Genomic DNA, 18,033 nt, shown 5'->3' on the forward strand with positions numbered 1-18,033 from the left:
TACTGGTACAAAACAAGAAATATTTCTATTGACCACTTATCTCTAAAGACTGCCGGTGTGTGTTGTGTTGGAGAACAGTCTGATATGGTTAGCGCTCAGAGGTTCTTGCCCGTGCTTTGAGTCTACTTTCGGTTCAGATCACCGTTGCGTACAAGTGGGTCACCTAAGGGCCAGATCCATGCACACACTTCTATTGAGGCAGAACAAGGTGAGAAGAAAATCTTTTCTACATCGAGAAAACAGTCCTGGATTTTGACTGGATTTTGAGAATATCTAAAATGGATTTGATTTAAGGTTGAACTCCACCAACCTACAGGTTTGATGTGGGAGAGAAAAAGATGATTTTTTTTTTTTGTATGTGTTTGTGCATCCGAATCCATTCTCTCCCCTTCAACTTGTCTGCACTTTGATTTCTTGACATATTCCCCGGTGTCTTTTTTGCCTGACTGCTCCGTGCACTGTGTTGTCTGCGATCTTCTTCTTGTATTCTTCTCCTATCTCTTCACACATGTGCTCCCAGGCAACGCCAACCTCACACTCAGGCTGCTTTCCATAAAGATAACATTGCCGCCTTAAACAGATGGGTATAAATGTTCTCTCAGTTATAACTATTGGCGTGGATAGCCCCAAACAGAGATAGAAGAGGGATTATTTGTCACAACATGAAAGATTGAACAAAATATAAATTTTTGAATACACTTAAGGCATTAGGGATGTGTAAGTTATGTTTCACTCCCGTTGGAGCCTTGAGAGAGGAGATAGTATACGGTCGGTGTAGATCATAGAGAATGTAGGTACAGTGTGAGATAATGGCCATAAAAACATGTTTTTTTCTGGTTATGTAAAGCTACACAAAGCGACACAATTTGAGTGTATACATCCTGTGCTACCACCAATTAGTTATCTTTATCTGCACTATCTGCACTATCACTATCTATTTGCCCATTAGACACATAATACCATCATTCTTTTCCATGCTGCTTGTTTGTCTGACATGTTGCATGCTAAATATCATAGTTTTCTTTTTGATCATTGGCGCATATTCCACATACTATAACTAACACAATGCATGTTTACTGTATGGCATCCTGATAAAAGAGAATAACACTTTCCATATGCAGTTATTGAGTAACTGGCTTTTACACATATTTGATTTTGACCAAAAAGATGCAGCGCCCAGACACCCATCTCCACATCTTTGTGCTTGGCTTGGTCAGGACTATCGTAGCTGAAGGATTTTTTTTATTCATATTTTATTTGTACATGTTTTATGTTGATTGGGGAAACTGGAGCACTTTATATATTGTGTATGGCCATAATGTAGTGAAATGTTGTACTCTACAAATAAAACTGACTTGACTTACAAAAAGGAGTCACTGGTCATTTTCATAACCTTTCTGGCTCCTTTTAGATAATAATAATGTCCACATGTTAATGTAGACCTACTACTTTTAGGAGCTTACACGCATATATAACTGTTTCCACTTCTCAATAAACCGCTCATAGTTGTGTTTAGAGGGATTCATGCAACATTCCTTGTGTTCACTGCTCCCCATGTCATGCCCATTGATTTTTACTTACTACAATTTTCTTAAACGGTGACATAGGCAGGATTCGGCAGCCTCGTGTAGCCATTTTGGCACAAATTGAGAAAAATCAGCTGCTCGCCAAAGGGCGACATTAACGTAAAGGGACAGGCGGAAAGCAGACTTGTCTTTTTATTACGTCATTTTAGATACATTTTGTGATTTCAAATGTCCATAATATAACTTAATGATCCATGTCGTAGGACTATATAGCATACAAAAGTACAATATGGGTCTTTTTAACATCTAGGTTCTCATGAGAGATTTTTTCTCTTCTAATCCATTGACACCGCCCTGTGACAATTTGCTTTCAAGCTTGATGTCTATAATTAACACTGCAATTAAACATGTACACACTTATCAAAATGCCACATATGGGTATAGTCTCTTCCTAAATCTCAGTCATGGTGGCAGCCTAACAGCTCCCTGCTCGTTGCAACTTAATTCTGAGTGTTACCAAACCTTCTTGTCAAACACTGTGTTTTGATAAATCTTCTAGTTATGCTGCGATCAATAGCAGGGCAAGGTGGTGGCTGAAAAACCTTTATAATCCCTGCCCTCAGCCATCCTTTGCACACGGGCCAATTTGAGTCTGGTTTTATCATTTGAAGCTGACAGTTTGCAGTGGGCTGAGCGGACCTAATCCATATGGTCTGATATAGCTTTTGGCCTACATCCATAAAGTATTTCGATCAAATATGCTACAGTGCGGTTTGAGTATCAGGGCAGCCATGTTTGTTTATACAATATCAATGTTGGAAGAAATGGAGTAATCAATTCGCGCTAAATAGAATTTTTTGGTTGATCATTAAAGTAGAAAGCGTAGTTACCAGAGTTTAATTGGCTCTTGTTGATAGTAAAGTTTAACTTACAGGCAGTAGATGGCTCCAGAATGCATAGTTTCAAACCACCTGCTTTCCGTTTTTGTTGTTTACTTTGGCAGTTTTATCAGTGCAGTCAAAAAGCTTTCCCTTTTTACAACCTGGAGAATTTGGTGAGTAAGCTAAATGCAGCAAAATTGAAGGATTTAACCCTTCTGATCATGTTTGGTGCAAAATGTGTGGGATTGAATGTAGCAACATGAAGCTAACTATTCAAGCATCACTGGTAGGGAGGAGGGTCAGATACCCGATTTGTCTTCCTGCTGTGGCAATGCAGATATAAGATTTCACAATCCATAGTGAGGCCTGCAAATTAAGTAAAAGTTATAGTAAAGTTTTTTTTTTATATTTGCTTTTGTAAAAATTACAGCAATTCAATTAAATTCTATGAATTTTTGTAACGCTCAAAATTACCACAGCAAAATACAATTATATCTGGGATATCAAATGATTTGATACATGCACATAATTTAGCAAGATTCAATTTGATTTATTTTGGTAATGCCCGAAATCACAACAGCAGTTGCCTCGAAGGGCAACAGTGAAAAACAAATTAAACAATGTTCATAGGAAATTAGCAAATATCCCAAAGTCCCCTGTCCTTAGACCCTCCTTCTCGGCAAAGAAAAACTACAAACCTTTTTGGAAAAAAGTAGAAAGAGCGAGGAGATCTAACTTCCTCGGACGGGCAGTTGCGCTTCAATTTGCAGCTAGAGCATGAAGTTGAAACCAGTTTCGAGCGAGAAACAGTTCTTCGAGGCGGTTGTGGAACCGTTAATCTGGAGTATAGACTATTTCTCCAGGCAGTTGAGGAGCATCTGGATCCAGCGGAATACCATGAATGGAAGTAGAAAAATATGTCAACAGTAATGAACAGACTACAACTAAAACTGAAAAGCAGTTTTAGTTGTAGTCTGTTCATTACTGTTGAATCTTGAATCATGAGTTTGTTTAAAAATAAAAAGTGAGGACAAACTGACTGGGCCACAGAAACCAAAAATATCACTACCAAATATTGGCTATGTGTTCAATTACCAATACCAATATCTGTGGGAACCCAACGATAACCAATATGCCTGTTGTGGTTTAGTTTGTGTTCCCTCTCACCCTCTTGTTTCTGCAGAGCATGTGTGTGGCAGTGGGCGTGACACAGGGCGTGGCTGGGGATGTGGCCGGGGGCATGGTCGGCTTCGCACAGGGCTGCAGCAGAGACATCCACCTGCAGTGTATCAGAGTGATAATTCTGTCTCGTGCTCCTGGAGTCATCCGCTCTTTGCTTCCGCTGCCAGCACATTTACTATTGTAAAATACATGTTTAAACATCTGCTTTGGGTTTCACCTGTAAACCATTACAATGCCATCCGTAATCATTGGTGTCAGCTACTGTTAATTATACAATATTAAGAAATAGCTTTCTCTTTTCTCATTTCCCTTTGAACTGGTCACAACAAAATCATAATGTGTACTTTGATTTTAAAGTATGTGTTAAATAGGGGTTGCCATACCTGATGCAGGCTTGGGAAATGTATTACAATAATGAACATTTAATACTGAATGAAACGCTTTTTCAGTCATTCATATTTTTTTCATAATTTAACACAGTAAGTGTTTTTTTTATTTGTGTTTTTTTTTTGTATCTTGCAATATCTTTTTTCTTTCAATTGTAAGTGATTCGGAGTTAACACAAATCTTCTCCATCTGTTCCAAATTCAATCTGAATCCCTACTTACAAGGCAATGTTCTATAACCACACTTGTGAGATTCAAATCAATGTTTATAGCATCTCTTGAGCACTAGCCCACATTTCATCAGGTGTCAAAGTCGACAGCACTATCTCTCTAAACGTCAGCAGCATCTCCCCTGATTCATGAAGATTATATGCAATTTGTGTATGTTACACTAAACATTATTGGGACATATCTCATTAGTGCGTTGCTCCAATCGTTTTCTCCTTTTGCTCCACGACAGCGAGATTGTCGGCAACGCTGGTGGTGAGCCGCTGAAAGCTGCGTGAGATGACTGAAGGGTCAGCGCAACAACAGTTAGAGGGAAGCCTTAGGGACATGTATAAAATTGGATCTGCCATTTTCTGAAAAATGTGCTGTTGATTTGATACTTTTTGTGCCCGGCTTTTGTTCCTGAAGATGTCTGTAATAGTTGATGAAGACAAATTACAGGTGTTGTACAGTAAAAAAAAGGAGGAAAAGGGAAGAGGAAAGAGGCAGTTGAGGAGGAAACAAGCATCTCCAGGGAGGTCTGTCTCATCTCCCCATAAGTACGCTGCTCAGAGTTTTGGAGATCGAGCGGCTAAGAGCTTTAGCATGGAGGATCAGAAATAAGCCTCATTAAAAGGTAATGCTAGCCACTTTAAGTATTGAGATATTTTTGTCCCAGAACGACTCAGTGGATGTCTGTGAACTTGCATCGGTCTTTCCTAAAGCTAGACATGAGAGGAAGAACCTTGAATCCCTGCTGTCACTCTGGCGCAAAGATATCAAGACTTACTGATTTGTTGCTGCCGACTCTGTACAACTTCCCGTGCTGGAAAAGAAAAATTGAATTCATTTGAACTGTAAAATTACATTTCATTAATTCTACTACAAAGTGAGAAGAGATTCAAAGCCACAGAAATTTGGTGCAAGGGCAAATAAATAACACGTTGTTTGTGGGATTAAAAATAATAATACAACAATTTGGATGGAATAAATACATATTTGAAAAGTTAATAATTCTAACAACAACGTATTATGATAAGCACGGCCAATTAAAATGTGAATTGATTTGTTGGTTGCTATAATTTTAAGATAAAATCAGTGTTTTTTTTTTTAAAGTCATATTAATTCTAAGTGTGTGAATAGATGTTTCTGCCCTTATCCCTACAATGATGTTTCAGTAGGCCTAACCTCACATTAGTATGCCTGTGCATGCGTGTTCTGGGTCTGTGTAATTTCCAATGTAGTGTGCTTCAGATCTAGCGTTGTTGCTCTGCATTTGTGGCTGAAAGCGTTATTGGCATTTTCTACGGTGATTTCGAGGCGCTTACTCTATTAGACTCACAGAAGGGCTTCCGTCTTTCGTCTTGCAGCAGCCGGCATGCAAAAGCAGCACAAGTGTCCCCAGAGCACATGTTTACCAAGCAAGTCGGATTTGCCGCTCTCATGCGCAGCCGGGGCTAAAGCTCAGCTATCCAGCAACCCCCTCTAGTGTCACAAGCACCCCGCTCCCCTCACCCCAACGCTTCATCCGCACACCACTCCTCAAGGCTTTTGGTTTTGTCGCTCATCCTTATAGTCCTCTTTTCAAAAACTTTCCAGACTGCCAGGGCTTTTTATGTTAATCTGGTGGTGGCACAAAAACGCAATGGTTACAAGCCAAATCCTGCTCTTCAAACGGAATTGTTTAAGTCTACAAATACGAAAATTGAAGAAGGGATTGTGCTATTGCTTTGACAAGTTAAAGTAGGAGAGGGGAGGGTCCTGGAGAGCTTGTTAATAAACATTGAATATACAAGCCTATTTTGCCCGGGTGGAAATGTCTTCCAAATAGATTCAAACTGCTCCAGCTATTTGTTATTCATTCTCACTTCAGAGAAGTTGCAGAGAGTGTGTCTTTATAGTTATATACACTCCACTTTTGTTTTACCACTTTCAAACGGTTCAATATATCTTTTTCAGAGAAGTATGAAGAAAAAACAACACATAAATAAATACTTGTCTCTGAGAATTGTGGTCTGATGATAAAGAAAACAATGTTAAGACAAGACAAGAGAGTGTGAGTCTGTCTCATCTGTACAGGCCTACGGGGAAGAGACGTCTCCGTGTTGATGAAGTTAGTCTACAAAAGTGCTCTTCTGCTGATGGGGAGACAGGGAGCCCTATGTTGCTTTTTCAAACTAATACTGCAGACAAACAAAAACATATTTGTAGAGCGCAACTTATTTTCACATGTGTGATAACCCCGATCTTATTTTGGAGACTGATTAATCCTGATCTAACTTTACAGCTTTAATGGGGCATATTTAAAAAAAGGAAATACATCATTTGTTTTAGTAGATTCTGGACACTTATTGTGTCTTATTTTAAAGGTGAACTGTGTACATTTTCTGGTAGAAGACTTGCCACCTTCTTGTCTCCATGTAGGTGTTAGTGCTTTACCCGATGTTCCAGTGTGGCTATGACTTTATCTATCTCCATGGAAACAAGCAGATGCCAAACACAGGTCAGATCTGCAAAGAGGCAATCCCGCTCAAAGTGTAAAAACAGCTATTTGAGTAATAAAAATGTGTCGTGAACAGTGCTTGTAATTGAGACGAGTGAGGAATTACTTTGGACCACTACAAACTGTTCAAAATTAGCTAGTTCTGTTTTTCATGTTTTTTTAAAGACAGTAAAAAACAGGTGCATTGCCTTTAAAAAAAAAAAAAAGAATCAATAATAATTTCCCTGCAAATATGATTATTAATCCATCTTATTGGTAGGTCAAAAGCCAAAGCTCAAGGAAGGGCATGGAATAAAATCAATATGCAAATAACTGTGTACAGAGATACATTGGCAACACATCGTCATTGGAGACGCTGACCTGACCTGGAACTGAGCTGAGGATGTTATGGTCTGCAGTAAACACTCTGACATAAACACAGGTCAGATGAAGAGAAGGTCAATGTGTCATAATTAGCATGAACACATGGATGAATAGTTTTACCAGTACATAAAAATAATTTAAATCCAGCAAATATATTAGTTCTGGTCCACTTTGCCTTGTACTCTCTTATTTTATCCCAATTATAACGGTCTGACTTGACAACATGGAAAATAATAAAAGTTAAACTCGCAGAGAGACAGGAAACCAAAGACAAACAATAGTATCCGTTTTATTACTTCCAGCTTTTTAACTCGCTTTTCATTGGGAGCTGTTGTCTTCCTTTGGCAGCCGTCCATACACACAATGCAGCACAGTCATTGTTCTTATCAAAAATAAGAAGATCATTACGACTTTATTTAACAATTGGCATCATCCTTTCTGTATGACATTGTCAGGGGGGAAATGACACTGTGTCTTTACAATAAACATCTGCTCGGTTCAAAATGGAGGCTGCAGCTTCTCGTTTGCGTGTCACTAGACGGGCTGAGTCACGGACGTGCAGCTGGAGTCTGTGAGCTGGGCCGGACGCAAAATCGATAGTGGACGTTTCCTTTGTGATGGACACGTACAGTGGACAGGCACATTCCCCTCACCAATACAGCACTTGATTGAGCTCCACTTAGATGGCTAATGTGAGTGATGGAGTGACGCTGGCAGCTCGGCGGAGCCTCACACGTGTGGTGACTCTCTTTCGCTGACGGAACAGAGCTTTGCAGAGTGCAATTATTCCACTTTGTGTTGGATAGGCCCTTTCTCTCCTTGTGATTACTGAACAACTGATAGATGTGGTTGGTATTCAATTTGACAAAGTGCAACATCAACATGATCAAGGTAAATATATGATATGGGGTGGGAGAAAACATAAATCCTTCCAGACATAACGTTTGACAAAAAAAAATAATGGTTGCATTTGGATTAGTATTTGGATTATTTCAATTTTCAACAGTCAAAAGTATTCCAGTTTGTGAACAGTTTAAATCAAGCTCCATTGATTGTTCACAGTGACACTGGAATAATATACAGAAGTGTGTGGATTGTTATTACTTAAATATTCATTTTCCACTGCTTCTTCTCGTTAGGGGTCGCGGGTGACTGGAGCCTATCCCAGTGACTTTGGGCCTTAAACATATGCGTGCTGCCGGTGGTCGAGTGGTTAAGGCACAGCACACATATGCCAGGCTCCAAGTGCAGCCGGCTCCAGCGTCGTGAGTTCCGACTCCGACAATGTACAGCATGTCCTCCCTTCTCTCTCGTCCCCCATTTCACAGTTATCTTTCCTGTCTAATAAAGCTTTTGGGGCAAAAAAAATCTCTGATGGGAGATGAAAGGCAAGAACAACAGAAGCACTGTTGGAGAGTTAAAGTGTAGCACTGCAGAGTACACTTGCTTGTCTCAAGCATTTGTTCCCTGGAGCATCTGTTTGTGTGGGAAGAAGGTGTGACCATGAGGTCAACGTGCCCACTTACACGGTGCCAGCGCTCTTCTAAAATTATATTTACAATCTAGCCCACAGCTTTAAACAGGTAGTTGTCTAAAATTAAAATACATACAATATAACAAATGCGCGCTTCCTTTATTTCTTAAAAAAAAAAATCACAAAAATGTGGTCTTTTATGAGAAGTAGTACATTTCCAGTAAATTAACCTTTAATTAACACAGACAACTGATTGTGTTTTTTCCATCACTCATTTGTGCATTGTAGTCGTGACTTTTTGTGTTGGCTTGTCTTAGTGATGTTAAAACTACAATGATTCTAACCACCGTATTGTGTTTCTCAACTACAGCTGTTTAAGGAAAGATGGGAAAAGTGCAAATGGCCAACGTTTGAACTCTCTTCAGGTCACTGCAGTTTGTATGCTATGTTGTACACTGACAGATTCAAATCAAGCAAAACACACATCAATCCTAAATATGTTAACCTCTTTAAGTCTTAGTCTTAGTCAAGTTAGTTGGCTCTTCTAGTGTAAATCTTTGCGTGCAGAACTCTGGGTACAAGTGTAAATGTACAATCAGCATATTCTCTTTTTCGCACTGAAGCTCGGTGTGTCCGAGCTGATGGACATCCTTCCAGACAGTCGACTGCTCAGCTACAATGGTTCAGAGTCAAAAAACGGGCTCTTTGAAGGTACCGCATGTTTTAACTTTGTGCTTCACCTTGAGCTGTTTGTTTACCAAGGTGAGCGCTGAACTGAGTTTGACTCCTTCTCAATGTGACTGTATAAATAGCAAAATAAGCAGTACAGGGTGTTCTACATGTGTACTGTGTGCTGCTACATGCTAATATGCTAGCGGTAAATAATGAAGCACTGTTAGCCTTAATCAGAATTACCTCTTGCAGAAAACGGCACAAATGACTAATGATTAAACATGCTGATTGTCTCTTAAGCAGTGTGCTTGTCAAGCTGCACTTCCTCAGCTCCTGCCTGGCTGTCACTTAGCCTTTCTGCTCCACTAGAGCCCTTTGAGAGCTGGAGCTGCCTTGGCACTGTATCTCTGGCTGCAAACTGCCTCACACAGCGCTGCGATGTTTCTGGTAAGATAACACCGCCTTAACTATACACAGAAATCATTTAACATCCTTGTGTGACAGCGGGAATGCGAGCAGAAAGCCGTCAATTGCCATTGGGGGGCGTTATCAGATGTGCTTTGCCTCAACAACACCTCTGCATCCGATTAAACAAGTGTGGAAAAAGTTGAGTTTCTGCTGTAAAAATGGGAGATGCTGGGTAAAAGCAAATTTGTGATTACTATTATTAAGTTGTGTTTGAATGAGTGTGGTTGTCCTCCTTTCTATAATAGGCAGAATTAAACAAACATTTATCTTCTATCCTATATCTCTTCAAATGGAACAATTAAATGTAAAGACATTAAGTATCCTATTAAAATATTGATTCGGCATAGAGGAGGGACACAGACCTATTAATAAAAAAATGTAATTGTGTTGATGAAATGCACAATAAGACGAGAGTATTGTCAACAACAACAACAGCTGCAGTGTTCTGCCTGTGTTTGAGCCTACTTTCTAATAGTTCCCCCATCAGCACAGGAGTCTAATCTTCCAGCTGGGTAATCCAGACCAAGATCCATCCTAAGGATGGGGGATGTGGCCCGGGCTTTCTACAAAGTTTACTTTAGGCTGAGAATTTAAATCTGATTGATGCTGCTGGTCTATATAAATTATAGACTACTGCATTGTTCTTTCCCTCTTTTGATGAAAAATTACTTATATATTAACAATGAACAATGAATAATTTTAATTTTGTTCTTAAATATACATAATTCTATTGGGAAAATGGCATCCAGGTCTCTGTACCATAATGGATGTTCAATACTGTACCTTTGGCAATAGCAGTTTAGAAGTGTCCATACACATTTGAATTGCTTCCAATCCCTCAGTTTGTTTTCCCCTTTAGTAAACAGCACTGAAAGCCCAACACTGAACCGCTCTGAGTCAAAGACATCATTAGTAGGCTGGATGCATTTGGACTATAAGACTCCCTAATCTGTGCTTGTTATGGTACATTTACACAGCACCTTGTTGTAACAGGATTTGCTCTCCATCTGTAACTGTTTACTAGCTTTAAAGATTGTGGCTGTCAGTTTCCCCCCCCCACATAATAGTCCTGTTCTGTTCCTTCAAGCTTCGGCTAAAAGGTAGACAAAGTCTCAAGAGTGCAAGTAAAAAGTCGGCACACATTGTCTTTGCTCTTCCATGTCTTTGGCAAAGGGGCATCCATAGTTTACAAGACTTGCCTTCAATTTTACTCCTCAAACAATGGATGTGTACACAGGCCCATTCAAGACACGCGGAAAGTGCAACAAAATGTGACAAGAACATCAAGCATTTGGCCATCTGGGAAGGAACACTGCCAAATAATGACTCCTTGGTGATTATGGAAGAACCATTCTTTTTCTTCCCTGTCACAACCAAAAAAATTTACGCTGAAGGACGATCTCGGTGCATTGATCCTTGCCTTTGTTCCAGTAACCCTGCTTCGAGGTGCTGCAAGAAAAAGAAAAGCTGCAAAAAAACGTTCGACGGTGAAAGGGAACTGTCAATTCTGGGACAGTGATGCATTTGCCGGCCATTTTGCACCGAAATTTCACTCACTAGCTTGATTTATTTTCCGCTGGCTTTTGTTGCCATCAGAGCCAGACCAGAGCCCGACCTCACAAAAGCGTGTCATTAAGATTGAAATCTCAATCGCATAAAAAATTTATTTGAAATCAATTCCGTGACCTTCTGCGTGCAAAGGCGGACGTGTCCCATCCTATTGTGTGTGGGGTATATTTATTGATCGTTTGAGGTTAAAGTGAAATTATGCTTGTTATTTACAGGCATTTTTTTTATTAATAGAAGATTGAGTCGTCGTCTTAACTTACTGGTGAAAAATTTAGTACACTTTTCTGAGCTTTTTACTGTGTTACGTCATAATCATATTCACAGTTGTATTTTGAGTGATTTGAGTGTTTTTTTCTATTAAGTTAAGAATATCTATCTTGTCTGCTTGATAGGTAGTAGTTTGTAATTCATGCGTATTTGAGTAATATTGTATTCTGGGCTCCAGTACTCAGAAAATGTCTGTTTTCACCTACCCCCTATCTCCGTTCACTGCTCTGTACTTACTTTAAATATAAAAATGTAGACTCCAGGTCATACGTGTTAGATTCAGAAACGTTACATACCCATCTCTTAACTATAAAAACCCAAATGAAAATCTGCTGCTTGTTACAGTGAAATGTCAAGATCTGGAGATTGATCCCTGGACACGACACTGTGACACCCACTGGTGTGGTCAAATGCAGAAGAGGAATCTACCTACGGGGACAATAAAGTGTACCTTACCTTGTACCAGCTGCCCCGGAATCTATTGACAGACATGACTCACCATCCTCCACCTGTCACCCACTCACTGCCACATTCACACATGAGTGAAGCGTCTCGCACGAAGACATAACAACCTTCACTGGTTGGCCAGACTTATTGTTATTTGATGGCTGTCCAGTCTCACACTAGGGTCCTGTCCTTCATTTCACTTCAGTGTCAGGTCCGTATTTGGTTTAGGGATTCCTTTAAATGATGTAGAATAGTCCCTGTGTGCCGAGTCAGCTGCATGTTTACCATACTGTTTACATTGTTTGGTATTCTTCACGAAAGCTTGAATTGATTTAGGTAAATGTATAATAATTAATCATGTGTAAATCAATCCATTTTTTTTGTTCATCATTTGTTCAAACACTAAATTATGCTCCTGGTTGACATGGACTTTGAGTGACCACAGCCCTTTGTGACCCCCACATGTGATCCATTTTCTCAAGATGAACGTACCTGTGTCCTCTGTCGTTCCCGTGCAATAGCAACTCTTGATTTAGATGTCATTGCACACCAGGGATTTACTAATTGATGTATGAGTGTTAATAGTCCCTGTGGGAAGAAGGACGGGTGGACAGCTGCATATTTATTAACATGGGGCCCATCGGTGGAGCGGGGGGGGCGGCTTAGGGGCTCAGGCCTCGGATGGTTTTCCAAAAGCCCCGAGTCTTTTTGAGTCTTAAAAAATAGGAATTTGGTCATTTGCAGAATATAACAAAATCCCTTTACCAGTAAATTCTTTCTTGTCTTAATTTAAAGGATAAACCATTGAGAGGAGCACGCCATGCGATCTGACCATAGATCTAACAAAAAGGCCTTTTCTACCTCATTTAACCGACGTTTTACAAAACGTGTAGGGCATAAATAAGGAGCAGATGGACTGGAAAAAAGAGGCATTCAGAAAGCTAAAAAACAAAGTAAAGAATAGAATAGACAATGAAAAGAACATGATTGTTCAAACGATTAATTCATTGTTGTTGCCAGTTCACCTACAAAGCTACAGCAGAACAACTGCAGGACAAACAGGAGCTCAATGGGGCAAGTGTCTGCGAAAGGTAAGACTGACTTTTACTTTCTATAATACATATACAAACTAAATCATTTCAGAAGGAGCAGTGCAAGAAACACACACGTTCAAATCATGTATCAATCATAAAGTAAGAGACTGTTACTTCAAACTAAAATGTACTCAAGTAAAAGTGTTAGTAAAAGTGTCAGAGATGTACAATTTAATTAAAAAGTTACTTCAGTAAATGTAACTAAATACTACCACCTCTGCTGTTCTGTTTTCACAAGGCAAAAATGCAGATTTATGTGGAGTGTTACTGTATGTGCAGGAAATACAGTATTGTGGGAACTAAAACCACATCATATCTGCCTGAATGAGCAATGCTCAACATCTTTTTGGGCGAAGCCCCGGATGTTTAGAATGTCTGGCTCCGCCTCTGATGGGGCCACATATGTCGTATAGTGAAAAGGAATATACCTTCATTTCAAGTTTAAGATACACAATAAGCACATGTGCAGATAATAAAACTATGAAAGCAACACAGTAACGGTAACTACATGTAACAACAGAGTGTTTGGTCATACTGTTGAACTCTGCATTCAAGCTACCCTTTAAGGATGGTAGATAAGGAGGTTTGCTTGAACCATTGATAGTGCAACTCTTAACATTTTAGAAACTTCTGCAGAACTGACAGTAACTGCACTGTAATGAAAAAGCCCACACTTGTATGTATTGTCTTGTATGTAGATTTCAAATGTTTTCATTATATCAAATCATCTGTCTTCCTGTTTATTATATATTTATTGGTATATAACATGTTTACAAATTAACATAAAAATTTGCCTTAAATTATGAACACTTCCTTTATGATTCATTTTGTACTTATGTATTTTATCTCCCTCTTTTATACAAAACTTCACAGTCACACTGTGTAAAACTGAATGTAGTTGTTATAAATGCCACACACATATTCTCTGAGCTCTGGCTGATCTGAGCCGGCGCTGCACTGCCGTTGTATGTGTTTATGTGTTTAAAAAGCAGCAGAGACAGACAGGAGACTGCCGTGCTTTGGAAAAAATAGGACTTGCGGTACTCAGTAACTCCAGTAACTCTAGTAACTCCAGTAACTCCAGTAACTCCAGTAACTTCGGAACTCCAGTAACTCCAATAACTCCAATAACTCCAGTAACTCCAGTAACTCCAGTAACTCCAATAACTCCAATAACTCCAATAACTCCAGTAACTCCAGTAACTCCAGTAACTCCAGTAACTCCAGTAACTCCAATAACTCCAATAACTCCAGTAACTCCAGTAACTCCAGTAACTCCAATAACTCCAGTAACTCCAGTAACTCCAGTAACTCCAGTAACTCCAATAACTCCAATAACTCCAGTAACTCCAGTAACTCCAATAACTCCAATAACTCCAGTAACTCCAGTAACTCCAATAACTCCAATAACTCCAATAACTCCAATAACTCCAGTAACTCCAGTAACTCCAGTAACTCCAGTAACTCCAGTAACTCCAATAACTCCAGTAACTCCAGTACCTCCAGTAACTGCAGTAACTCCAATAACTCCAATAACTCCAATAACTCCAATAACTCCAATAACTCCAATAACTCCAGTAACTCCAGTAACTCCAATAACTCCAATAACTCCAGTAACTCCAATAACTCCAATAACTCCAATAACTCCAGTAACTCCAGTAACTCCAGTAACTCCAATAACTCCAATAACTCCAATAACTCCAGTAACTCCAGTAACTCCAGTAACTCCAGTAACTCCAGTAACTCCAATAACTCCAATAACTCCAGTAACTCCAGTAACTCCAGTAACTCCAATAACTCCAGTAACTCCAGTAACTCCAGTAACTCCAATAACTCCAATAACTCCAGTAACTCCAGTAACTCCAATAACTCCAATAACTCCAGTAACTCCAGTAACTCCAATAACTCCAATAACTCCAATAACTCCAATAACTCCAGTAACTCCAGTAACTCCAGTAACTCCAGTAACTCCAGTAACTCCAATAACTCCAATAACTCCAATAACTCCAATAACTCCAGTAACTCCAGTAACTCCAGTAACTCCAGTAACTGCAGTAACTCCAATAACTCCAATAACTCCAATAACTCCAATAACTCCAATAACTCCAGTAACTCCAGTAACTCCAGTAACTCCAATAACTCCAGTAACTCCAGTAACTCCAGTAACTCCAGTAACTCCAGTAACTCCAATAACTCCAATAACTCCAATAACTCCAGTAACTCCAGTAACTCCAGTAACTCCAGTAACTCCAGTAACTCCAGTAACTCCAGTAACTCCAATAACTCCAATAACTCCAGTAACTCCAGTAACTCCAGTAACTCCAGTAACTCCAGTAACTCCAGTAACTCCAATAACTCCAGTAACTCCAGTAACTCCAGTAACTCCAGTAACTCCAATAACTCCAATAACTCCAGTAACTCCAGTAACTCCAGTAACTCCAGTAACTCCAGTAACTCCAATAACTCCAGTAACTCCAGTAACTCCAGTAACTCCAGTAACTCCAGTAACTCCAGTAACTCCAATAACTCCAATAACTCCAGTAACTCCAGTAACTCCAATAACTCCAGTAACTCCAGTAACTCCAGTAACTTCGTAACTCCAGTAACTCCAATAACTCCAGTAACTCCAGTAACTCCAGTAACTCCAATAACTCCAATAACTCCAGTAACTCCAATAACTCCAATAACTCCAGTAACTCCAGTAACTCCAATAACTCCAATAACTCCAGTAACTCCAGTAACTCCAGTAACTCCAATAACTCCAATAACTCCAATAACTCCAGTAACTCCAGTAACTCCAGTAACTCCAATAACTCCAATAACTCCAATAACTCCAGTAACTCCAGTAACTCCAGTAACTCCAGTAACTCCAATAACTCCAGTAACTCCAGTAACTCCAGTAACTCCAGTAACTCCAATAACTCCAATAACTCCAGTAACTCCAGTAACTCCAATAACTCCAATAACTCCAGTAACTCCAGTAACTCCAATAACTCCAATAACTCCAATAACTCCAGTAACTCCAGTAACTCCAGTAACTCCAGTAACTCCAGTAACTCCAATAACTCCAGTAACTCCAGTAACTCCAGTAACTCCAGTAACTCCAGTAACTCCAATAACTCCAATAACTCCAATAACTCCAATAACTCCAATAACTCCAGTAACTCCAGTAACTCCAGTAACTCCAATAACTCCAATAACTCCAGTAACTCCAGTAACTCCAGTAACTCCAGTAACTCCAGTAACTCCAATAACTCCAATAACTCCAATAACTCCAATAACTCCAATAACTCCAGTAACTCCAGTAACTCCAATAACTCCAGTAACTCCAGTAACTCCAATAACTCCAGTAACTCCAGTAACTCCAGTAACTCCAGTAACTCCAGTAACTCCAGTAACTCCAATAACTCCAATAACTCCAATAACTCCAGTAACTCCAGTAACTCCAGTAACTCCAGTAACTCCAGTAACTTCGTAACTCCAGTAACTCCAATAACTCCAGTAACTCCAGTAACTTCGTAACTCCAGTAACTCCAATAACTCCAGTAACTCCAGTAACTCCAGTAACTCCAGTAACTCCAGTAACTCCAATAACTCCAGTAACTCCAATAACTCCAATAACTCCAATAACTCCAGTAACTCCAATAACTCCAATAACTCCAATAACTCCAGTAACTCCAATAACTCCAATAACTCCAGTAACTCCAGTAACTCCAGTAACTCCAGTAACTCCAGTAACTCCAATAACTCCAATAACTCCAATAACTCCAGTAACTCCAGTAACTCCAGTAACTCCAGTAACTCCAGTAACTTCGTAACTCCAGTAACTCCAATAACTCCAGTAACTTCGTAACTCCAGTAACTCCAATAACTCCAGTAACTCCAGTAACTCCAGTAACTCCAGTAACTCCAGTAACTCCAATAACTCCAGTAACTCCAATAACTCCAATAACTCCAATAACTCCAGTAACTCCAATAACTCCAATAACTCCAATAACTCCAGTAACTCCAATAACTCCAATAACTCCAGTAACTCCAGTAACTCCAGTAACTCCAGTAACTCCAGTAACTCCAGTAACTCCAATAACTCCAATAACTCCAGTAACTCCAGTAACTCCAGTAACTCCAGTAACTCCAGTAACTCCAATAACTCCAGTAACTCCAGTAACTCCAGTAACTCCAATAACTCCAATAACTCCAATAACTCCAATAACTCCAATAACTCCAATAACTCTAGTAACTAAAATGTATTGAAGTATTAATATTACAATGCTGTAATTTTTCAATAACAGTACAAGTACAGGTTTGAAGATCTACTTCAGCAGCATGAGTATTTGGCATTATCTTGGATGACAGTTTTCTTATTGTCTTAGTATTTTCTGGAGAAGACTGGTGATATTAGCTTTAACTGTGTCGGCGCAGCTGCTGTTGGGCTGCGATGGGAATTACTGGACGAAGCTCATGCATACACAGGCTGAAGTGTAACGTAACTAAATGTACACAGTTCTGGTCTGACAGAAGAGCCTGAGGCGCCGACAGACGGAGGCAAACCGAGTGTGTACAACTGCCTTCATCAAACAGCACAAAAAGCTCCTGCAACAGTGTCTTTGAGAAACGAACGCTTTCAGAGAAACTCATCCAAGTTAAGAATCTTCTTAAAAGAGAAGTCTGTCACACTGATCCCCATTGATCTTCTGAATTGTGCTTTGAAATATGTGGGTATTTAGAGAAAAGAGGCGCAAATGTTGGCAAAAATGTTGAAGTTGGTGTAATTTGAAAACCAAATGAGTGTAATATCAATACATAGGCTTTTTGATCATATTTTTTCCAAACTCATGAAACAACATCCATGCTAATTCATAGAAATAAGGAACACTAGCCTTTTTTTGGTGGTCCGTCTTATGTCTATATACGTCCAAAAACATCTAATTGTGCATATTTAGTTCCCTAGTCATTGGATTATGTTACATGGTGCGGCGTGATTAATTGCAGTC

Source organism: Eucyclogobius newberryi, unplaced genomic scaffold (assembly GCF_026437365.1).
Source record: "Eucyclogobius newberryi isolate DKJ021-1_F unplaced genomic scaffold, fEucNew1.0.hap1 SCAF_11, whole genome shotgun sequence".
Classification (NCBI taxonomy): Eukaryota; Metazoa; Chordata; class Actinopteri; order Gobiiformes; family Gobiidae; genus Eucyclogobius; species Eucyclogobius newberryi.